The following is a 25,764-nucleotide window of genomic DNA, read 5'->3' on the forward strand; positions in this document are numbered from 1 at the left end:
CACATCAGCAAAAAAAGTGATTAAATCTGAGAGATCTGATGATTAGCTCACTATGGTTAAACCATTAACAGTTTTTGACATGAGGAGACAGACCACTTGAGTATACAACAATTTGCAATTGAAAATTTAGATTTTTCCAATGCTGGCAGCCCGGGATGCAAGCACACCATGTCCGCAAAGTGCTTCAGGATTCTTTAGGGCTCACAAAATTACAATCAAGTAAAATCATTGCTAAGGATTACAGATCACAATGAAAGTACAGAAGTCAATGACTGCTTCTGTGTTACACCTTCAGATCAAAGCTTCTGGCTTAATGTGGCTTAAGGCACATTCAACTGCATTAACTTCCTATGATATGAGCTTTCTGCATATATTGTGAAATAGCTAGCAGTAAGGTTAAGGTAGTAATAATTCAACCTTAACATTAAAACATTGTTTACAAGCATCTTGAACTTCTAATACCACAACCCATGAAAGGTAATAACTCAATTGCATTGCCAACTATGATCACACATCGACCTATACTTTCTTCATATAATTAGCTTTTATTTATGAGCAGCAACTTTAATAGATTTAGCATACTCTACTAATACTTTTACAGAGTTTGGTTAGTATTTATCACACTTTTAAAAACAAAACTAAGATCAACAGTAGCCAATAGAAATAGTGAGATTCTTAAGTGAACATGTCCTTTAATGAAAATGATCATATACCATGGCCATCAGAGAAAGCACTAATGTCAAGCATAGTTCCTAAAGTATAATAACTGTTACTGGAAAAGCTCAATGGCTCTTAGCAGAAAATATTAGCTTCTCAACGAAGCACACAAATGCAAGAAGTGAAGCTTGTAAATATGACACCTTGGAAAACTGATCCAGGATCGCCATAAATCCTCTATTTGTATAATTTTAATAAATTGCTATGATTTGTGTGGATGCTGTGTGGCGATTTGATGATACACTGGAGTGGCAAGCTAGGACACTTCAGAGAGCAATTAATCATCAACCACACTAGGGTAGGGCTGGAATCCAGGCCAGGCAAAAATGGCAGGTTTCTTTCCCTAAAGACAATAATGAACTACCAGCTTTTCATTTTTCAAATTGAACTCAAATTCCCAAAGTGTCATGGCAAAATTTAGAAATTTGGATTCACAAATTCTGGATTATTAATACAGGCTGTTCGATTGCTAATCCGGTAACCTAACTACCTTAATCTGAGCATGGTTCTAGAATGAATCTGTGTAGGTGCAATTTTGAACCAAATACATGTGAATAATGCCAAACTTCAATCAAAATAAGCACTCATCTGTCAGACCAAGACCATTGAGGGACCGTGATGGGCCAGTGAAAACGAGAATGTAACTGATCTAAACTCACATTCTGACACAATACAGGAAATCCTTTGTGCCAGCTTTATAATAAACTGCTCCCAGATAGGCTCTGTATATGTAACAAAAAGCATTCAGAGGCTACAGTTTTAATTTCCATTGCTGTATAAGTGCACCAATGCATTGCAAGGGGAGGTGATGGCCCAGTGGTATTATCACTAAACAATTAATCTAGAAACTCAGCTAATGTTCTGGGGACCCGGGTTCGAATCCCGCCACGGCAGATGGTGGAATTTGAATTCAATTTAAAAATCTGGAATTAAGAATCTACTGTTGACCATGAAACCATTGTCGATTGTCAGAAAAACCCATCTGGTTCACTAATGTCCTTTAGGGAAGGAAATCTGCCCTCTTTACCCGGTCTGGCCCACATGTGACTCCAGATCCACAGCAATGTGGTTGACTCTCAACTGCCCTCCAAGGACAACTAGGGATGGGCAATAAATGCTGGCCAGCCAGTGACGCCCATGTCCCAAAAATGAATTTTAAAAAATATCGCTGCCTTTCAGTCAGTTGTCTAATGTTGAATGATTCTCTCTCCAAATAAGTAATTTCACATCACTGGATTTTGATATCTCATTTGCAGTGTACTATTTCTGAAAGAGTCCTTGGTGGAAAAACAAATCACACATTAATATAACCTTACACAAACATATCTTGTGACAATAGCCTCAAAAGAAAACCCTCATGCCAATATTTCTATCAGTTATAATTACTTCGCCTTTGCCACAATACACACTTCTTGAGGGATTAATCAAGGCCACTGACTTACATTTTCAATGAAACAATAGCTGGTTTTGTGGAATACGATCTCTAGAACAATACAAAAATTTACCTCTCCATTCACTGGTTTTATGATGGCCGATGAAAGCACACTTCAGGAACCGCCACACTGCAATGAATATCATACAGCACTTTGCATTCACCCAAGAACACAGGCACTCACCGCAATGTCTCATATTGCCAATTGATATTTGTCCTCTACACTTATCTCTACAATGTGGCTGATTGTGACTAGTCAGGAGTTGTTTCATTGCGATGAGTAATTTAGAAAGACCAGTGAGTATTATCCACCTTCAAACCTCAGTGATATGTTAATGTTAATGGAATCTAAATTCCTTCCCCCAGCTCTCGTCGCAACACTTCAATACACAAATAAGTTAATAATTAATGTTTTAGCATGTTTGACTGGAATAGCAGAATTTAGCAGGACATGAATCTCCTCCAGTTGTTGAGGGCATCTCAGAGAGAAGCTGGCAGAAAAAGCTAAAACTCCAAATTCCGGAAGGTCAAGGAGCTCCTCGGAAGTTGACCTTCAAACATCTGTTGTAAGGTGGAAAGCAATAGTGAGTGAAAGGGGAAGGATCACAGGAATACAAACATAAGGTTACAGCACAACCAAGATTGTAAATCGCACGGGGTCACCCTTTGAGACTCAAAAAGGCCAAGTTAAATTGATTAGTCTGTGATGGCTGGCTAGGATTGGGTTGCAGCAGGTCAGTTCTTCGACAGCTGACTGGGATTGGGCACATGTTAATGAAAGCAGTTGATCAACTTTCTTACTTATTTTTCTCCTGTTCAAATACTTAATAAATCCAAGGTGCACAGATACTATTATCAAGAGTCGAAAACCTTAACTCACAATACCTATGTCAGAAGGAGATTAAAGACAATTTCAGCTCTGTGTTATCTCTATTCTTGTCCAATTTTGCTCTATTCATGGACAATTAGAAGAATTAGATACATACTGTATCTCCTGCAGGCAAATAACTACAGCCCTATTGAAGTCATTGAATCCCTAATTTCCTTGAAACTGAAATAACAATGAAGATGGTACTAAAGAAACGGTCTTTCCTTTTAGAATTACTTTATTTTCCTTTTAAAATTTTATCAAATGTATCCAGCGAAAACTAATAATTGCTGAACTGAACAAGTTTCAAAATACTGTAGACAGAAGCTTCATTATTACAAACCCTGTAACAAATTATACAGTAGTCCCGAATAGGGATTTACAACATAGAACATAGAACATAGAACAGTACAGCACAGAACAGGCCCTTCGGCCCACGATGTTGTGCCGACCTTCATCTGAAACCAAGATCAAGCTATCCCACTCCCTATCATCCTGGTGTGCTCCATGTGCCTATCCAATAACCGCTTAAATGATCCTAAAGTGTCTGACTCCACTATCACTGCAGGCAGTCCATTCCACACCCCAACCACTCTCTGCGTGAAGAACCTACCTCTGATATCCTTCCTATATCTCCCACCATATCTCCCACAATGCACATATAGATAGAATTTTATCATACAGGCAGTCCTTGGACTTTCAACGCAACTGGTTCCTGAAAATCACATCACAAGTCGAAAAATCATAAATTGCAGCAAGTTTTCCCATAGCAACAATGTTATAAATGGGGATTGGTTCCTTAACCCTATTTTCACTGGGAAGTAATGTTCCCTTTCCATCAATGCGTGACCGTGACATCATGAACAAAGGCATGGAATCATCCCTTATGTGATATTTTGTGGTTTTAAACAAAAAAGCTGCTCACAACGAACGTTCAGTAAACTCAAATTTTTTTGTAAAACAGGAGCCAGTTTCCACCGAGTCAGTTAGTTTTAAACCGGGGCTTTTGTCAAATTAAAGTTTAGGGAATCTTCTATGCCTAATAATCAATTTCTGACTTGGTGAAAGGTGGAACCTAAAGGAACACAACAACTAGTAAAAGACCAACTGTTTGCTGGCATGGCATCATAAAGTCAAAACCAGCATTTTAAGCCAAAACGGGTGACAATTTCTAAACGTCATAAGCACCATTCGTCATAACTCAAATGTCATGAAGTCAAGGACATGCCTGTAATAAGTTGATAGAATTGCTTGCTTAAAGGTGTGGTTTGGTGCAGATATAGGAATCTGAATCAGGATATATCAAGGATGAGGGGTTTAGTTGGGATTCGAGAACATGAATCTCAGGAGTCTGAAGATCTGCCACCAAAGGCAAAGCAGGGAGGAGGATTACATATGGGGGCCCGAATCTGCAAAATGGGGGAAGGATGGCAGTGAGCTGGCGGAGTAGACTGTGGAGGAATTTGTATAGACAAGAATTTAAATTCAATAAGTTGGGAACAGGGATCAGTAGAGATTGGCAAGGACAAAGGGTGACAGGGACAGGGATTTAGTATAGGATAGGAGTTATTTCATCAAGGTTGAATCTGTACTCAACTTTAATAGAACTCTAGCCCATGCAAAGAGAGCAAGCCTGATGAGGCAGGTAAATAATCAGTTCACTGTGCTTTAAAAAAACAAAATTAATCATTGATGATCTTTGTAGCAGGCTGCTATAAAAAAGATCTAAATACCAATTCACTAATAAATTTGAAAGGCAATCTACATATTTACAAGTTGAAGTATTTCTATAATTAAATACTAATCTCAAATGTATGATAACAATTCTCAAGAATCCCCGAGAGGGATCTCTATCCCTTCACTGAAAGAGTCAACAATCAAAATGAGGCAGAGTAATCTATGAGGACAGCCATTCGAACAAACTATCAGAGTCATTGTTGCTAACCGTACTTTCAAGTAACATTTAAACATTGGCCTTGCTTCTGGTATACCAATTTTAAAAACCAAAACAGATGAAAGGAACTGATTTTTAAATTCTCTATCCTCTATAGCCTTTCTTTTTCGCCCTAAAAAAGTCATGAATGTTTAAACACCAATATAACATGAGTCTCAGTAGTTTAACCCTTGAAGTCCCACTGTAAATATATGCCTTAGATCAAGAAAGTGTGATGCCTCGGGTAAGTCACCATAGTCCCAGATGGCCATAAACTGTTCTGTCCTTCGATGGGAAGAGCTGGCTGGTGGTGATCCAACCCGAGGATCACCACACCTCAGGCGAGGGGCAAGGTTGAGAAGGCAGGCCTTCATAAATAATCTCAGCATATGATGCCACAGTATAATAATGCTCAATGTATGCAGGAGAGGCAATATTGGCGTAGGGGAGGCAGTGGTGTAGTGGTATTGTCACTGCATTAGTAATTCAGAGACCCATGGTAATGCTCTGGGGACGTGGGTTCAAATCCCAGCACAGCTGACGGTGAAATTTGAATTCAATAAAAATTTGAATTAAAAGTCTACTGATAACCACGAAACCATTGTCAATTGTCGGAAAAACCCATCTGGTTCACTAATGTCCTTTAGGGAAGGAAATCAGTCGTCCTTACCGCGTCTGGCCTACAAGTGACTCCAGGCCCACAGCAATGTAGTTGACTCTCAAATTCCCTCGGAAATGGAGAACAGTTGGGGACAGGCAATAAATGCTGGCCCAACCAGCAATATCCACATCCCGTAAAGTCAATAAACAAAAAAAAAATGAAAACAGGATTTGTACACAGCAGAGACAGGTCCAAGTCTATTCTCTCATGCTGAAAACGTCAGTGTGAAGGGCCATGGAACAGTCAGTAGGACAATTTGCTGTCATAACACTTTAAATATAATCTGCTTTCAATCTCCTCTTAAATCACAGCTGGTCGTTTTCCCTCAGATTTTCCATGTAGATTTGTACAAGGCTGGGAGTCGAATTTCACAGTAAGTTTATCTCCTATACATATATACAAACATTATAATATTCGACCAACATCTCCAATGTTCCTTATTCTGTTTGAAAGATTGTGAAGTGTAATACTGGGTTTGATAGAAGACTGATTTACTTTGAAAATGCTACATACATTTTAATTTGGTCACAGATTAGAAAGCTCATGGCTCTGTCCATTTCCCAACATCTTTTTTTCTTTAAATATTTTCAGCAGCAAAAATAAGGCTTTATTTGGAGCTTTGCCATGTAACACTAATCAAATACATATTCTGATTAAATTACATAAATTATGTAGTATAGGAGATTCTTTTAAAAAATAAGCCAAGAATTTGAAGTGATCCCCCCCAAAAAAAATTTTTTTTTTATATAAAACAAAATATACATCCATACCTCCTTCCTTTTCAGGTCTAATGTTCCAAGATCTACTGCAGTCACAGACACCACACCAAACCATGCATAAATCGAAAAGCAGAGTGCCATGGATGCTGGAAATTTGAAATAAAAATAGAAAATGCTGGAAACACTCAGCAGGTCTGAAAGGTCATCGACCCGAAACATTAACTCCATTTCTCTCTCCACAGATGCTGCCGACCTGCTGAGAATTTCCAGCATTTTCTGTTTTTATTACTAAATCAAAGGTCTCACATTTTGTCGGGTGAAACAGGATGAGAAACCAGGGACACCAATGCATTAGCTGCAGGCTTACTCTAGCTATAGACATTGAGTTGACAGAAAGAGTCATAACATCCACCAATTAAGACCATCAGGCTTTATGATGAAGATTGTAGCTATAGAATTGTCACTGTTGAAATTCAAGTGGGGAAAAATGAATTCTCTCACTGTAATCTACAAAAGACATTATGCTGAAAACATTCTGGAGCAGAATGAAAGCCCAAAATAAAATATAGTACACAGAATAATAGGACAATCAGGAATGCACTAAGGACAAGAATTTGCTGGGAGTACATAAAAAGACTGTATAACTGATGGGAGCTCAGATGTGTTTTTCAAAATGCATTGCCAGAGCTCAAGTCATTTACAAATCAAGAGAATGTGTCAAGGTGTTAAATGGTTTCACATTATCCACCCTTAGAATTTACACAATTTTTCCAATTTCTTTCCTATGTAATTACTAAGTTTACCCTTTCCATTTTTGTAGATGAAGTTTCTGTCCTACTGTTAATTAGCATCCTAATCCTGGTTTTCTTGTACGAGTTTGTCTCATATCAGAAGTGGTTGTTTTATCTATCAGCTTGACTCACTATTACTTTTGCCTCAGGGTTAGATGGTCACGGGTTTAACCCCATTGTAGAATCTAACTATGAAATTACGGCAGCCACTTGAGTACAGCACTGAATTGCAAATGTGCTAGGTTTCTTATGAATCTTTAAAAGAAAATAAGGTCTTATTTCAAACAGACGTACCAATACACGAATTAGGAGCAGGAGTAGGCCATTCGGCCCCTCAAGCCTGCTCCACCATTCAAGTGGATCAATAGCTGATCTGATTATAACCTCAGCCACGCATTCCTGCCTAGGCCTGGTAACCTTTCACCCTCTTGTTAATCAAGAATCTATCTAGTTCTGCCTTAAAAATATTCAAAATCTCTGCTCCCACTGCCTTCTGAGGAAGAGTTATAAAAATTCAAGAGAAAGAATTCTCATCACTACCTTAAACAAACAACCCCAAATTTTTAAACAGTGGTTTCTAATTCTAGGAAACATCCTCTCCACATCCACCCTGTCAAGATTCCTCAGAATTTTTAAGGTTTCAATCAAGTCCCCTTTTACTCTTCTAAACTCCATACTGTATACAATCTAACCCTTTCCTCATAAGACAACCCGCCCATTCCTGGTATTAGTCTAGCAAACGTTCTCTGAACTGCTTCCATCACATTTACATCTTTCCTTAAAGAAGGAGACCAATACTGTACTCTCATCTATACCCTGTATAAATGAAGTATATTCTCCTTACTTCTGTAATCAATTTCTCTCACAATAAATGATAGCATACTATTAACTTTCCTAATTACTTGCTGTATTTCTTTTGTGATTAATGCACTAGGAAACTTCAGTACCCTACGAAACTCTGATCCCTGCAATCTCTCACCAATTAAATAACTAGTTTTATTCTTCCCGCCAACACTGAGAAATTCATATTTGCCCACATCGTACTCCACTTGCCAGATCTTTGCTCACTCACTTCTATGTCCCTTGGTAGCCTCATGTTATCTTCACAATTTACTTTCCTACATCTTTGTGTCACCAGCAAATTTAGCAACCATACCTTCAGTCTCAACATCCATCTCACCATCCAGGTCATTTATATAAATTGTAAAAAAGTTGAGGCCCCAGCACTGATCCCTGTGGCACACCACCCAACAACATTTATGCCAACTCTGTTTCATGGGAACTACTCAAGGAAGAGCAGAGGACTGCCCTTCTGGCTGGCACTTTCCTCTTCCAACACCACCAAAAGGATGCTGATTACTGGTCATTCACCTCATTATTAGAACAGAGATCTAGCTGGAGAGAATAATGCTTCCAAAAAAAGTTACGGACTGTGAAACATTCTACCAGTGTATTAAAGATATATAAATGCAAGTTTATTCTTTCTTTACATGATAAGAGAAGCAAGTAACTGGGGTTTACTCTGCTGGTCGAGCACATATTCCAACAGTGACTTGATCGCAAAAGTACTTCATTGGCTGTAAAGTAGTATGGGACGTTTTACAGTTATGAAAAGTGCTATGTAAAAGTGCAAGGCTTTCGTTCTATAAACTTAACTCATGGTGTAGCCTCCAGAGCAGGAAGCTTGCAGATCGTGATCACTGTTCTGCATTATTTCATCCAATTTAACAGTTGCGGCAATGTAATTTACAGCAATATCTCAATCATCTCGATCCTGATCATTATCCAGCAACATCTATTTGGAAGGGTTTTTATGCAGATTGAAAAGGAAAGCCATATCATGTCTGCTGAACCCTCCATCCCATCAGTTGAATGACTTATTACGCCACATCTGCCTTGCACTTGGAGTAGCCAGCTGCTGAAGTACTGGAGCTCTGTCGGTAGTTATGAAATTATACCTCAAAAAAAGGGGCAAGAAGAAATATATAGCAGTTTATTGAAAAATAATGCACTATTACCACAAAAAATATGCCTTTATATTGCAGTTACATACCTAATATCTAGTGGCAAGTAACATTCACGACAGGTAAATGCCAGGCAATGACCATCACCAATAAGAGACGCTCTAACCACCACTCTTTGACTTTCAATGGTTTTACCATCACTGAAACTACCATGTCAACATCCTTGGGGTTACCATTGACCAGAAAGTCAACTGGACTCGCCACGTAAACACAGTGGCTACAAGAGCAGGTCAGAGGCTAGGAATACTGTGATGAATAACTCACCTCCTGACTCCCCAAAGCCTGTCCACTATCTACATTGCACAAGTCAGGAGTGTGATGGAATACTTTCCACTTGCTTGGGTGGTTGCAGCTCCAACACTGAAGAAACTTGACACCATCCAGGACAAAGCAGCCCGCTTGATTGGCACCACATCCACAAACTCCCACTCCCTCCACCACCAATGCTCAGAAGCAGCAGTGTGTACTATCTACAAGATGCACTGCAGCAATTCACCAAAGATCCTTAGATAGTGCCTTCCAAACACACGACCACTTACATCTAGAAGGACAAGGGCAGCAAATACATCGGAACACCACCACCTATAAGTTCCCCTCCAAGTCACTCACCATCCTGACTTGGAAATATATCATGATGTGGAGATGCCGGCGATGGACTGGGGTAAACACAGCAAGAAGTCTCACAACACCAGGTTAAAGTCCAACAGGTTTATTTGGTAGCAAAAGCCACTTTTGCCACAGTGGCTTTTGCTACCAAATAAACCTGTTGGACTTTAACCTGGTGTTGTGAGACTTCTTACTTGGAAATATATCGCCATTCCTTGACAGTCGCTGGGTCAAAATCTTGGAATTCCCTCCCTAATGGCATTGTGGGTCAACCGACAGAACATGGACTGCAGCGATTCAAGGCGGCAGCTCACCATCACCTTCTCAAGGGCAACTAGGGATGGGCAATAAATGCTGGCTAGCCAGAAATGCCCATGTCCCACAAATGAATTTAAAAAGTTAGAACCGGTTTTCCAAGCAATTTCCTATTTTGTATTCCTTGATTTCTACAGGTTGGAATTCCAATTCTCCTCCGCAAATCAGAGCTCTTTTCATGCTTCTCATGGCGGTTACAATGTAAATGTTTAGAAAATAGGGGTAGAACGTCCATATTTAACATTTAAATTAAATCTGGATGGCTTAAGTGTCCAGGAGATCCAATGGATCCCCTGAGCACTTTTCAAACTTTTTTTAAAAAAGTTTTTAAACGTGATGTGGATGTCACTGGCTAGGCCAGCATTTGTTGCCATCCCCAATTGCACTTGAAGGTGCGCAGCCTTCTTGAACCACTGCAGTCCATCTGTGTACCTACATCCATAGTGTTGTTAGGGATCTCCAGGATTTTACCCAGCAACATTGAACAGTGAATGATTACAAGTCAAGATGGTATGTGCAGCCTGAGGGAAAATTGAAAGGCAGCAATGTTCCCATGCACCTACTGCCCTTATTCTTCTAGGTGGGAGAGGTCATAGGTTTAAAAGGTGTTGCTGAAGAGTCTTGGAGAGTTGTCATAGTGCAGTTTGTAGATGGCTGCTGCCACTGTACAATGGTAAAGGGAGTGAATGTTTAAGATGGTGGATAGGTTACCAACCAAGACGACTTCTTTTGTCCTATCTTAGGGTCCTGGACCAGAACCCCAAGGTATTCACTATCACTTGAACTGCCTTCAGAGCCTTCTAAAGATCAGCTGGCAGGACAAAACACAAGACACTGAGGTGCTCACTCAAGCTGACATGTCAAACATCCACACCATAATGACACAGTCACAACCAAATTAGCTGATCTTGAAGCCAGAAACCTGACACTCGCTTACCAAACCAAATCTTCTTTGAAGAGCTCGAGTCTGGGCTGCACTCTCCAGGTTACTGGAAGTGTCAGAAGGACACTCTAAACATTTCACTTGGCAGTTTTGATACTGGCTTCGAGTCCTGGGAAAATCTCACCCAAGATCGCTGCACCTGATGCAGGTGGGGAAGCGTGAGGTTATGCACTTTGATAAGAATAGAGGTGTAGATTATCTTCTAAGTGAGGAGATAATTCAGAAATTGGAAGCGCAAAGGGATCTGGGAGTCATAGTTCAGGATTCTCTTAAGGTTAACTTGCAGGTTGAGTTGGTAGTTAGCAAGGCAAATGGATTGTTAGCATTCATTTCAAGAGGACTAGGATACAAAAGCAGGGGTGTACTATAAGGCTCTGGTCAGACCACATCTGGAATATTGTGAGCAATTTTGGGTTTCTTATGTAAGCAAGGATGTGCTGGCCTTGGAGAGGATCCAGATAAGGTTCACGAGAATGATCCCGGGAATTAAAGGCTTTATGTATGAGGAGCATTTGAGGACTCTGGGTTTTAATTCGATGGAGTTTAGAAGGATGAGGGGGATCTCATTGAAACTTACAGAATACTGAAAGGCCTGGATAGAGTGGACATGGAGAAGATTAAAAGGAGAGACTAGGATCCAAGGGCACAGTCTCAGAGTAAAGGGATGACCCTTTGGAACCAAGAGGAGGAGGAATTTCTTCAGCCACAGAAGTCATTGCCACAAAAAGCTGTGGAGGCCAAGTCATTGAGTGTATTTAAGAAAGAGATAGATAGATTCTTGATTGGTATGGGGGTCAAAGGTTATGGGGAAAAAGCAGGAGAATGGGGCTGAGAAATATATCAGCCATGACTGAATGGCAGAGCAGACTCAATGGGGGCAAATGGCCTAATTATGCTCCAATATCCTATGGTCTTATGGTGCAACCAAATAAAGAACCTTTAAAGTATATCAGAAGCCGAGAGAAGAAAGCCTGAGCCAGCAACTTGCCAAAATTCAATTCTCTGTGGCATCATATGCTACAGTCGGAAAGGATCTGCTGAGTGCAGATCAGCCTTAGCATAGAGTCATAGAGGTTTACAGCATGGAAACAGGACCTTCGACCCAACTTGTCCATGCCTACCCATTTTTGAAACCCTAAGCTAGTCCCAATTGCCTGTGTTTGGCCCATATCCCTCTATACCCATCTTACCCATGTAACTGTCTAAATGCTTTTTAAAAGACAAAATTGTACCCCCTCTACTACTACCTCTGGCAGCTCGTTCCAGACACTCACCACCCTCTGTGTGAAAAAATTGCCCCTCTGGACCCTTTTAGATTTCTCCCCTCTCACCTTAAACTATGCCCTCTAGTTTTAGACTCACCTAACTTTGGGAAAAGATATTGACTATCTAGCTGATCTCTGCCCCTCATTATTTTATAGACTTCTATAAGATCACCCCGAAGCCTCCTATGCTCCAGAGAAAAAAGTCCCAGTCTATCCAGCTTCTCCTTAGAACTCAAACCATCAAGTCCCGGTAGCATCCTAGTAAATCTTTTCTGCACTCTTTCGAGTTTAATAATATCCTTTCTATAATAGGGTGACCAGAACTGTACACAGTATTCCAAGTGTGGCCTTACCAATGTCTTGTACAACTTCAAAAAAACGTCCCAACTCCTGTATTCAATGTTCTGACCAATGAAACCAAGCATACCAAATGCCTTCTTCACCACTCTGTCCACCTGTGACTCCACTTTCAAGGAGCTATGAACCTGTACCCCTAGATTTCTTTGTTCTATAACTCTTCCCAACACCCTACCATTAACTGAATGAACCCTGCCCTGGTTCGATCACCCAAAATGCATCACCTCGCATTTATCTAAATTAAACTCCATCTGCCATTTGTCAGCCCACTGGCCCAATTGACCAAGATCCCGTTGCAATCCTAGATAACCTTCTTCACTGTCCACTATGTCACCAATCTTGGCATCATCTGCAAACTTACTAACCATGCGTACTAAATTCTCATCCAAATCATTAATATAAATGACAAACAACAGTGGACCCAGCACCGATCCCTGAGGCACACCGTTGGTCACAGGCCTCCAGTTTGAAAAATAACCCTCGACAACCACTCTCTGTCTTCTGTCATCAAGCCAATTTTGTATCCATTTGGCTCCCTCATCCTGGATCCCGTGAGATTTAACCTTATGCAACAACTTACCATGTGGTACCTTGTCAAAGGCCTTGCTAAAGTCCATGTAGACAATATTAACTGCACTGCACTCATCTACCTTCTTGGTTACCCCTTCAAAAAACTCAATCAAATTTGTGAGACATGATTTTCCACTCACAAAGCCATGCTGACTGTCCCTAATCAGTCTTTGCATCTCTAAATACCTGTAGATCCTGTCTCTCAAAATACCTTCTAACAACTTATCCACTACAGATGTGAGGCTCACCGGCTTGTAGTTCCCAGGTGGTTCCCTGCAGCCCTTCTTAAACAAAGGCACAACATTTGCCACCCTCCAATCTTCAGGCACCTCACCTGTGACTATCGATGATTCAAATATCTCTGCGCGGGAACCCGCAATTTCCTCCCTAGCCTCCCAATGTCTTGGGATACACTTCATCAGGCCCCGGGGATTTACCTTGCTGCGCTTTAAGATTTCCAGCACCTGCTCTTCTGTAATATGTACACTCCTCAAGACATCACTATTTATTTCCCCAAGTTTCCTAACAAGCATGCTTTTCGCAGTGAATATTGATGAGAAATATTTATTTATGATCTCACCCATCTCTTGTGGATCCACACGTAGACGACCTTGTTGATCCTTAAGAGGTCCTACTCTCTTCCTAGTTACTCTTTTGCCCTTCATGTATTTGTAGAAGCTCTTTGGATTCTCCTTTGCCTTATCTGCCAAAACAATCTGGTGTCCCCTTTTTACCCTCCTGATTTCTCTCTTAACTCTACTCCTACACCCTCTATATACTCTTCAAGGGATCCACTGGATCCTAGCTGCCTATGATGTCACGTGCCTCCTTCTTCTTCTTGACCAGGGCCTCAATATCCCGAGTCATCCAGGGTTCCCTACTTCTAAGGGTTGCCCTTCACTCTAAGAGGAATGTGCTTATCCTGGACCCTGGTTAACACATTTTTAAAAGCCTCCCACTTACCAGATGTCCCTTCACCTTCCCAATTAACTGTTGAAAGTTCCTGCCTGCTACCATCAAAATTGGCCTTAACCCAATTTAGAATTTTAGCTTTTGGGTCAGACCTATCATTCTCCATAGCTATCTTAAAACTAGTGGAATTATGGTCACTGGTCCCAAAGTGATCCCTCACTAACACTTCGGTCACCTGCCCTTCCTTATTTCCCCAAGAGGCGGTCAAGTTTTGTCCCCTCTCTAGTCGGGCCATCCACATACTGAATGAGAAATTCCTCCTGAATACACTCAACAAATTTCTCTCCATCCGACCCTCTAATACTATGGCTGTCCCAGTCAATGTTGGGCAAGTTAAAATCACCTACTATTACGACCCTATTTTCTTTTTCTTAGCGCTCTCGAATCTCCTTACTTATTTGCTCCTCAATTTCCCATCGGCTATTTGGGGGCCTATAGTACAACCCTATCAAAGTGATTTCTTCCTTTTTATTTGTCAGTTCAACACATATAGACTCAGTGGGCGAACCCTCGGATATTCCCCCTCAGTACTGCCGTGATGTTTTCCCTAATCAAAAGTGAACTCCCCCTCCTCTCTTACTTCCTGTTCTATCTTTCCTATAGCATCTGTACCCTGGAACATTGAGCTGTCAGTCCTGTCCTTCCCTTAGCCATTTTTCAGTAATTGCTATAATATCCCAGTCCCATGTGTCCATCCATGCCCTGAGTTCATCTGCCTTGTCCGTCAGGCCTCTGCACTGAAATAAATGCAGTTTAATCTGGACTTCCCTTGCTCTTGCCTGGTCTGTCTAGTACTAGGATTACTGACACTGCCTTTGCTATTTAGCAGTCACTACAAACCCAATAGAACCCTAACAAATGTCTCAGGTGATGAATATGGTCTACCACGCCGTAAGAGGATGAGTAAAAGCACGAACAAACCATAAATACATTTTCCCAGGAGAATAGTGGAGTCGGGGAGTGGTTAGGAGGGTGTGAAGTTAAAAAGGTTCAATAAAACAGAACCTGTATTGATATAGCCCTATTCACAACATCGGGACGTCCCAAAGCACTTTACATCTAAGTACTCACCGTCTTGATTATCTACCCTACATTACAACAACGTTTTTTGAATATATTCAAAACACTTGAAGTTTGACAACTAGAATATAAATCTCCCTTAAACTTTGTGCTATCTGCGCCCGGTATAATCTGTTTCACATATTTATCATTATTCCCTCTTTAAAGTGTGAAGTTGTCTCCTGGTTCTAGAGTTTGCAGCAATCTTGAAAACGTGATCAGGATTCGGTCATCTGGAATGTAATTCCACACAGACCAGATGCTTTAAACTACATTTCGCTGTCACTGTGCTTTGTACACTGCCTCCAATGTTTATTCTTTCACAGGACGTGGGTGTCACAGGCAAGGCCAGCATTGGTTACCCATTCCTATTTGCCCTTGAACTTGCGAGGCCACTTCAGAGAGCAGTTAAGAATCAGCCACATTGCTGTGGGTCTGGAGTCACATGTAGGCCAGACCACGTAAATGTCAGAATTGCTTAAAAACATGAGTGAACCAGATGGATTTTTACAACAATCGATGATGGTTGTCATGATCAATATTACTGATAAAAGCTTTATATTCCAGATTTATTAACTGTATTTAAATTTCACCAGCTGCCATGGTGGGATTTGAATCCACATTGCCAGAACATTAGCCTGGGCCTCTGGATTTCTAATCCAGCGAAATTGCCACTATACCACCATCTCCCCCCAAGCCACAGTAGTTACTAGACTTGCATACCATACCATACTCCAGGCATAGCTTTATGACTGCCTTGTCCTAGGAGTTGTGTTCTATCTCCTTGGATAGAGGTCAGGTTAGCTTTGCTTACTGACACTTTTAGTTTAACCCCAGATACCTCTCTTGGTCTTCACCATGTGGTCTAGAATCATTTAGTTCATATTTTCACTGTTTATCTTCCTTCACTGGTCTCATAACTTTGTCCACAATAATGCCATTTACTACTTAGCAATAACTCATGCAGATCTTCACATTTGGTTCACTTCTTCCCTTTTATTTGAACTCACCCCTGCAGCCAAATTGGACTCATTTCTGTCCCCAAGTCCACAGTAGATCTCAAAAGTCTACGGTCACACCTCCACATTTTGTTAAACAAGTCAAAATGAAGTAACACAAGATACAAGTTATTATTATATGCAAGACAACATCTGATACGATTGCTTGTATATGCATTAAATAGTGTTACAGGCTAATCTGCTACCATACAGCACAGAGTGACCCAAGAACTTGTAAAAAGTACGTATTGGTCAGATCTCAGCATGGGAGTATAGTGACCCATTTCCAACTGAGCAGGTGTCAGTCAACCATAGGTCACCACTATTTCTGTTTGCATTTTGATAATAATTGTATTTGCTGCCAGAGTATATAGCAGTCACAGTGAGATATTTAAAAAGGATATATAAACTAATGCACTACCGCATATTCAGGCTATAAATTAGATGTCAGAATCATTTTAATATGTGTAGATTGGCAAACTCATTAAAAAAAACAGCATTTACCTAGCACCTTCCATGACCTTTCGGAACATATTAATAGGATGCTATTCAACCTGTTCCACCACTTCACTAGATCAGCCAATCTATTCCGGAACTCCAATTGCCCACATTTTATTCCATATCCCTTAATTACCGACACCTAACTAAATCTATCTTGAGCATTTCAATTTGACCCAGCATCCACAGCCTTCCTCGGGAGAAAATTCCACATTTTATCTACCCTTTGGTGTGAAAAGAAATACTATACGATTCCATTCCTAAATAACCGATCTTTAATTTGATGATTATTATGCCCCTTTGTACTCCATTCTACAACCTCAGATCAGACGTGGCAACCCACTGAATTTAAGCATATTACTAAGCGGAGGAAAAGAAACTAACAAGGGTTCCCCCAGTAACTGTGAGTGAAGAGGGAAGAGCGCAGCACCGAATCCCCGCTCGTCTGGCAGATATGGGAAATGTGGCGTACGAAAAACCTTTCTCTGACAACACTCAAGGAGCCCAAGTCCTTCTGAACGAGGCTTAGCCTGTGGAAGGTGTGAGGCCCCTGGCGCGTCGGGATTGAGTCTTCTCGGAGTCGGGTTGCATGTGAATGCAGCTCAAAGCGGGTGGTAAACTCCATCTAAGGCTAAATACTGGCACGAGACTGATAGTCAACAAGTACCGTAAGGGAAAGTTGAAAAGAACTTTGTACTCTGTTCTGCCACTAGATCACTAGTTCCACTCCTGTGAATTCCTTCAGCTTGTTGATTAGATCACCCTTCAACTTTCCAAACTTAATACATAGCGAGTTTGTGCAACTTTCCCACGTTACTTAGCCTTTTAAGCATTGCTGTCTTTCTGGCAAGTTTGCACTGCACCCTCATAAGGTCAATATATCTTTCCAGAGCTTCAGTGTCCAAAAGTGAACACTACTCTCGACGGTGCCTGACCTAGGTCTGCAAAACTAAAACATCAACTCCTCACTTTTCTATTCCAATCCTCCCTTATGACAGGGACGAACATTCCATTAGCCTTTTGATTACTTTACACCAGCTTTCACTAATCTATGCACGTGGACCCCTGTATCCTTTTGCACTTCCACTCTTAGTCTCTCACCAGTAAACAAATATTCTGATCCATCTTTCTTGAATCCAATATGAAAAATCTCTCACTACTCCACAGTGAACTAATTATATCTGTCAAAGGTTTTCCCTCTCATTTAGTTGCATGTCCTTTTGTAATTTACTGCTCCGATCTCTCAAATTACTGGGCCTCCCAACCTAGTGTCATCTACTAACTGCAAAGTACAACTCTCTATTTCCTTTATCCAAGTTCATGGTGAAAAGCTAAGACTTCATATCTGACCCCTGGGGAATGTCACATGCTGGTGACCTCAGAAAAACAACCACACTGACTTTCACAGCAATATATTCCTTCTGAATTGTAGTTCTCTACTGCGAAAAGTAGCACAGCAAGGTCCCACAATGAACAGTCGGATAATTAGCCAGTTAATCTATCGTTCTGCTCTTGGTTGAAAGATGAATGTTGGCCAAGGCACCAGAACATTTTGCTCTTCTTCAAAAATAGTGTCATGGGATTTTTAACATCCACCTGAACAGATGTAATGCCTCAGCCAAAAGATTGCATCTCCAACAATGCAGCATTCCCTCAGTGCTGTATTTAAATGTACAAGCACTGGAACGGTTTTGTTATTTTGTACATTCACCATTACATTTCTGAACCTTCATCATACTTCTACCACTGTGCTTACTTTAAGTGAACTAATCATACAATATTGTCTTTTATTGAAAATATTAAATCTGGAATGTAGACAATTAGATGGGATGCTCTGCAACCTTTGAACTGTTCCTCATTGATTGAGAGCTCAAAAGGTAAAAGCACTTTGTAATATCCATTCACATACCTGTCAAAAAACTAAATCAGGAAAAAACGCAAGCACTTTTCAAATCCGACAATTTTTATAACATCAATTGCTTTTGAACATCTTCTCAAAGTCGGCAGAGTAATCATAGTAGAGTGAGAATGACAGCAGAGCACAAAACATGCAATGTGATTGTCAAAGGCACAAGCCTCAAAGCTGAAATTCAATAATGAAATTTGCTAATTAGTTTAGGGCAAAAAATATTTTCCAGTTCTTACTGAGGGCAAAATTGTCTCACAACGCAGGACTACATTTTGTTTCGCCACAGTTTTTTGAGGCATGGATTCTTCGGCAAAGCTGCCAGTCCCCGTGGAGGCCCAGACAGTGAATTTCAGCGGGACAGTCAACTGTGGAGGCGTAACGGCAGATCCTGATCTAGTCCGAGTCACTAGTTAACACTCAGGAGCTGGAACCATGGCAGATTTTGTCATCTTTAACCCAAGGGCAGCAAAGCCGATTGTGGTGTCACAACTGCTACCCTAGCTGAGATCAACTAAGTCGGCACGCAGTGGAAATCAATCCTGGGGCTTTCGGGCCTCTGCAGCAGTTCAGCCTGCCGGCTTAGTGCTGAAATTTGCAGCAGGGCAAGACAAATGAACAGTACCCTCCATTATAAACTCCAATCATACAGCAGTTGTAGAACAACCTACTGCCTAATAATCTACTGCTCTTGTGATGACAAATGTCGATTGGCTTCAGTGTCAATTTCTTACAAAGCACCAATTTGCTGCTCCCAATCCCTAGGTTCTCATGAGCAAAACACAGTTGCAAAGCATGGCAAATATACCATTACCACACATACCCATTTACAAATAAAGAAATTATAGGACGAGTCAGTAATAAGTACTTTACTTCTAATTTTCTCGACTACCAAAATAACATTTGTTTTTATACCATTTTAAGGGAGGACTGCACTAACTTGAGTTTTCAATAGTAAAATATATTGCTGCCATTCGCATAATGACATGGCCATTCCACATGATTACTCGTGGTGGATTCAGAATCCAAAATCTAATAAAAAGGCAATATCCTACGAGAAATCAAGTTGTCAGCATTTTCTCACCTTAATTACTACCTACTGCCCACATCATTAGGGCACATTTAAACATAGATGAACACAGCAAGAAAATATAGTAAACACCAAAAAGGGTCAGACTAAATTGTGCGTACCCAAAATTTATCCTTCCCTCGATCAACATCACAAGACAAGACTGGGGCAGCACAGTAGTTAGCACTGCTGCCTCACAGCGCCAGGGACCCAGGTTCAATTCCCGGCTTGGGTTCACTATCTGCGTGGAGTTTGCACATTCTCCCGTGGCTGCATGGGTTTCCTCCGGGTGCTCCAGTTTCCTCCCACATTCTGAAAGACGTGCTGGTTAGGTGCATTGACCCAAACAGGCGCCGGACGGTGGCGACTAGGGGAATTTCACAGTAACTTCATTGCAGTGTTAATGTAATGTGACTAATAAATAAACTTTAACTTGAAAGAATATCTGGTTATTATTATATTGCTGCCTGGTCAGAGCTTGCTGTGTGCAAACTAGCTGCAGCAACTCCCACAACAATGACTGTAGCTCACTTCACTGGCTGTAGAGAACAACGGTTTTGCCGAGGTTGTGAAAGTCAGTAACTTCAGGTACAAATTGTGACCAGGTGTGCAGACTGCAAACCATCAAGTAAGCAAGCAGCAGTGAAATATGTAAAACACACACACCAATATAGAGAAACATATTAGCGCACACAGAGGACGCGAACAAGACAGACCCACAGATACGGGTGCACAACACGGGCCCGCGGGCACACAAGACGACCACCTGTGCCCGCCCGCCAAGAGGACAGCCCATGCAAAATACGCACGTGCACTGCACACAACATGCGCGTGCGCTCACAAAACAGGTGTCTGCACACCCAATACACACACACAATATGCATGCACACAATATGCACGCGCTCAAAAGATGTGCCCACACAGTACACCTGCGGACCCGATACACGCACACTTTATACACAATACAGGCATGTGCACAATACATGCATGACACAGGCACACAACACGCACGCACAAGACAGGTGCGGGTGTACTCAAGCACAGACAAGACAGCCACATGTGCACAATACACCTGCGCGCAACACCATATGTGCACACACGCACACAAGACTGGCATGGACATATGTGCACACAATACAAGCGCACACAATACCGGTGCAAGCATGCACACAAGATGGGTGCAGGCACAGAGACATGCATGTGTGCATGATACACAAAAGCACACACTCGCATACACAAGAGGGGCACTGACGTGCAGAAGATGGGCTCACATGCACAAGACAACCACCCAAGCCCACACACACAAGATGACTCCCCGCGTGCACAGACACAGGATGGCCACATGCACAATACGCACGCACACTGGACACAACATGCACGTGCGTTTACAAAACAGGTGCATGTCCACCCGATACACAATACAAAGACGGGCCCGCACACGCACAAGATGAGCATCCAGGTGCATGCGCACACAGAATGGCTGCACACACAATACACACATGCACTGCACACAATATGCACGTGCGTGTGCATCTGATACACAAAACACACACAGACACAATATGCATGCACACAATGTGCACTCAAAAGATGGGTGCACGAGCATACAATACATGTGTGCCCACACAATAGGTGCGCACACCTGATACACTCAACACAACATGTGCACACACATGCACTAAACACAATATGGGCGTGCGCACAATACATGCATGAGCACACACATGCAAGTGCACAAGATTGGCGCAGGCATATTAAAGTGCAGACAAAACAGTCATGCGTGGACTATTCCCCCTACACATGCACACAATATGCACAAACACAAGATGGATGCACAATACAGGTGCAGGCTTGCACAGACAGGCACCCGTGCACACAATACACATGTGCACACAAGGGGCTAAGACGCACACTCAAGTGGGGCATGTGCACCCTGCTATGCACACACCCAACCTGCCCACGCCCAATGCACCCAATACACTACAGACACACACACAATATACTCGTTCTCCAAGGCGGCCTTCACGACACACGACAACGCAGAGTCGCTGAGCAGAGACTGATAGCCAAGTTCCGCACATATGAGGACGGCCTCAACCGGGATCTTGGGTTCATGTCACACTATCTGTAACCTCCACGACTTGCCTGGGTTTGCAAAATCTCACTAACTGTCCTGGCTGGAGACAACACACATCTCTTTAACCCTCTCTCCACTCACATTGTCTGTACCTTTAAGAGATTGTAACACTGATTAAGAGGAAGAGAGAGTTGTATGAAATGTACAGGCAGCAAGGAACAGATCAGATGCTCGAGGAATATAAAAAGTGCAAGAAGCTACTTAAGAGGGAAATCAGGAGGGCTAAAAGAAGACATGAGGTTGCTTTGGCAGACAGAGTGAAGGAAAATCCAAAGAGCTTCTATAGGTATGTTAGGAGCAAAAGGATAGTGAGGGATAAAATTGATCCTCTTAAAGACCAGAGTGGTAGACTGTGTATGGAACCAAAAGAGATGGGGGAGATACTAAATGGGTTTTTTTTGCATCCGTATTTACTGAGGAAACGGGCATGGAGTCTACGGAAATAGGGCAAACAGGTAGGAAGGTCATGGAACCTTTACAGATTAAAGGGGAGGAGGTGCTTGCTGTCTTGAGGCAAATCAGAGTGGATAAATCCCCAGGACCGGACAGGGTATTCCCACAAACCTTGAGGGAAGCTAGTGTTGAACTTGCAGGGGCCCTGGCAGATATATTTAAAATGTCAGTATTCACGGGGGAGGTGCCGGATGATTGGAGGGTGGCTCATGTTGTTCCGTTGTTTAAAAAAGGTTCCAAAAGAAATCCGGGAAATTATAGGCCAGTAAGTTTGACGTCGGTGGTGGGCAAGTTATTGGAAGGTGTGATAAGGGATAGGATCTACAAATACTTGGATAGACAGAGGCTTATTTGAGAGAGTCAACATGGCTTTGTGCGTGGTAGGTCATGTTTGACCAGTTAAGAGTTTTTCGAGGTGGTTACCAGGAAAGTGGATGAAGGGAAGGCGGTGGATGTTGTCTACCTGGATTTCAGCAAGGCCTTTGACAAGGTCCCTCATGGGAGGTTAGTTAGGAAGGTTCAGTCAGGAAGGTTCAGTCGCTGGGTATACATGGGGAGGTAGTAAATTGGATTAGACACTGGCTCAATGGAAGAAGCCAGAGAGTGGTTGTGGAGGATTGCTTCTCTGAGTGGAGGCCTGTGACTAGTGGTGTGTCGCAGGGATCGGTGTTGGGTCCATTGTTGTTTGTCATCTATATCAATGATCTGGATGATAATGTGGTAAATTGGATCAGCAAATTTGCTGATGATACAAAGATTGGAGGTGTAGTGGATAGTGAGGAAGATTTTCAAAGCTGGCAGAGGGATTTGGACCAACTAGAAAAATGGGCTGAAAAATGGCAAATGGGATTTAACGCAGACAAGTGAGAGATATTGCACTTTGGAAGGACAAACCAAAGTAGAACGTACAGGGTAAATGGTAGGACTCTGAAGAGTGCAGTTGAACAGAGGGATCTGGGAATACAGGTACAGAATTCCCTAAAAGTGACGTCACAGGTGGATAGGGTCGTAAAGAGTGCCTTTGGTACATTGGCCTTTATAAATCGGAGTATCGAGTATAAAAGTTGGAGTGTTATGGTAAGGTTATATAAGGCATTGGTGAGGCCGAATTTGGAGTATTGTGTACAGTTTTGGTCACCTAGTTACAGGAAGGATGTAAATAAGGTCGAAAGAGTGCAGAGAAGGTTCACAAGGATGTTGCCGGGACTTGAGAAGCTGAGTTACGGAGAGAGATTGAATAGGTTGGGACTTTATTCCCTGGAGCGTAGAAGAATGAGGGGAGATTTGATAGAGGTGTATAAGATTTTGATGGGTATAGATAGAGTGAATGCAAGCAGGCTTTTTCCACTGAGGCTAGGGGAGAAAAAAACCAGAGGGCATGGGTTAAGGGTGAAAGGAGAAAAGTTTAAAGGGAATATTAGGGGGGGGGCTTCTTCACGCAGAGAGTGGTGGGAGTGTGGAATGGGCTGCCGGATAAAGCAGTAAATGCAGGGTCACTTTTAACATTTAAGAAAAACTTGGACGGGTTCACAGATGAGAGGGCTGTGGAGGGATATGTTCCAAGTGCAGGTCAGTGGGACTCGGCAAAAAATGGTTCGGCACAGACAAGGGCCAAAAGGCCTGTTTCTGAGCTGTAATTTTCTATGGCTCTAAGACTTGATTACCCGTAAAGACTCGCATTCCAACCATTATTTTGTAAATTGAGTGTGTGTCTTTATATGCCCTGTTTGTGAACAGAACTCCCACTTAGCTGACGAAGGAGCAGCAAGCGCTCCGAAAGCTAGCGGCTTCTACTACCAAATAAACCTGTTGGGCTTTAACCCTGGTGTTGTGAGACTTCTTACACACGATATAGGCAGGCGCCCAATATGGACAATGCATGCAAGACAGGTATGTGCACACATGCAAAATAGACCTGCACACCATACAAGGCAGGCATCGGCATGCCCTCTTTTTAGGTCAAACCAAATAAACAAACTCAGATTAAGTCAGGACAAAGTAAAAAGGGGCAGCTCCCCAAAAAGGAGGGGGAACAGCCCGAACAGAAATCAAAGTGATCACAAGTTGGGTGCAGACCCCATGTGCCAACACACACACACACAAACATTTTACCTAAATATGGTCACAGAGAAAATAATGGTTACTTAAACACATTCTATATTCTATTCAGTATTCCACACCCTCTCCTTCTCCCCTATGTACTCTATGAACGGTATGCTTTGTCTGGATAAATTGACTGAGAATCGTATATCCACAGGGTGGAAGCACCGTGTAATGTTTGAGCTGTGAATACAGATGCAGACTGGGCTATCAAGCTTGTTGCTGAAGTGACACAGGTTTAGAAAATACATCAGCGAGTATCAGTGAGTGGAATGTGTCTGTGACTGGGGACAGATTGAGACAAGCTGCCAGACAGCGGCCCCGGGACCCAGGGCTGGAAGCTGCCGGTGTCTGGCTGAGTGTCTGGGAGCACAGAGGGGTCTGGAGGCTCGGGACCCGGGGCCATTGTAACCCCCCCCCCCCCCTCTCCCTCTGGTTAAAGGCGATTTTTCCGCCTCCGACACAAACCCCACCACCACACACACAAAAAACCCCGCCGGCGTCCGCCGCCTACTCACACCGACACAGCGAGGGCCTCTCTCCTGTGTGCCGCCGGGCTCGCTCTCATCGCTGCCCGCCCGCGGTCCCCCAGCCCGGCGGCCGCCTCAGGCTGCAGCCTTCGCTCGCAGGCCCCAACTGACATCTCCCGCAGGAGGTCAAAGGGCAGCCTCCCGCCCCCCCCTCCCCCCCGAGGAGGCTCGGAGCGCGGCAAGATGAACCAGCAGCCCGCAGCAGCTCCACACTGCCACTGGGAGTCTAGTCCTCCCAGCTCCTCCTCCGGGTGCACACAAATGACCATTTGTTCCTCAGCCTTATCAATAATATTCCTCTTTCCAAGAAAAATGTGGCACAAGTTGCCAAAGGAACAGTCACAACTATTCGATTTGATTTATTATTGTCACATGTATAGGGATACAGTGAGAAGTATTGGTTTATTGCGCACTACACAGACAAAGCGTAACGTTCAGAGAAGATAGGAGCAGGAAGAGGCCATTCGGCCCTTCGAACCTATTCTGTCATTCATCACGATCATGGCTGATCGTTCAATTTAATAGCCTAATCCTGCTTTCTCCCCATAACCCTTGATCCCGTTCGCCTCACAGCGCACATGGGGAGAAGGAAAGGAGAGGGTGCAGAATATAGTGTTACAGTCATAGCTATAATGTAGAGAAAGATCAACTTATTATCAGCTTAAGATCAGGTTAAGTTCAGCACCCTAGTTAAGTTCAAATTTATTTATTATGGTCTCACAAGGGCGGCATGGACAAGTTGGGCCGAAGGGCCTGTTTCCATGCTGTAAACCTCTATGACTCTAAGTAGGCTTACTTTAACACAGCAATGAAGCTACAGTGAAAATCCTCTAGTCGCCAC

General features: G+C 42.4%; 1 protein-coding gene across 2 annotated transcripts in view; it reads right to left on the reverse strand.

Annotated features, from left to right (window-relative positions):
- LOC144511816 (fibroblast growth factor receptor substrate 2-like) overlaps window positions 1-25,041 on the reverse strand; it is a 79,836-nt gene extending 54,795 nt beyond the window's left edge. For both annotated transcript variants that reach the window (XM_078242165.1, XM_078242166.1), the window contains exon 1: window positions 24,912-25,041. The gene's annotated coding sequence lies outside the window, so the exon portion shown is untranslated. The remainder of the gene's footprint in view (window positions 1-24,911) is intronic.
- Between the last annotated feature and the right edge of the window lie 723 nt (window positions 25,042-25,764).

The sequence above is a fragment of the Mustelus asterias genome, chromosome 25 (assembly GCF_964213995.1).
Source record: "Mustelus asterias chromosome 25, sMusAst1.hap1.1, whole genome shotgun sequence".
In the NCBI taxonomy this organism is placed as follows: Eukaryota; Metazoa; Chordata; class Chondrichthyes; order Carcharhiniformes; family Triakidae; genus Mustelus; species Mustelus asterias.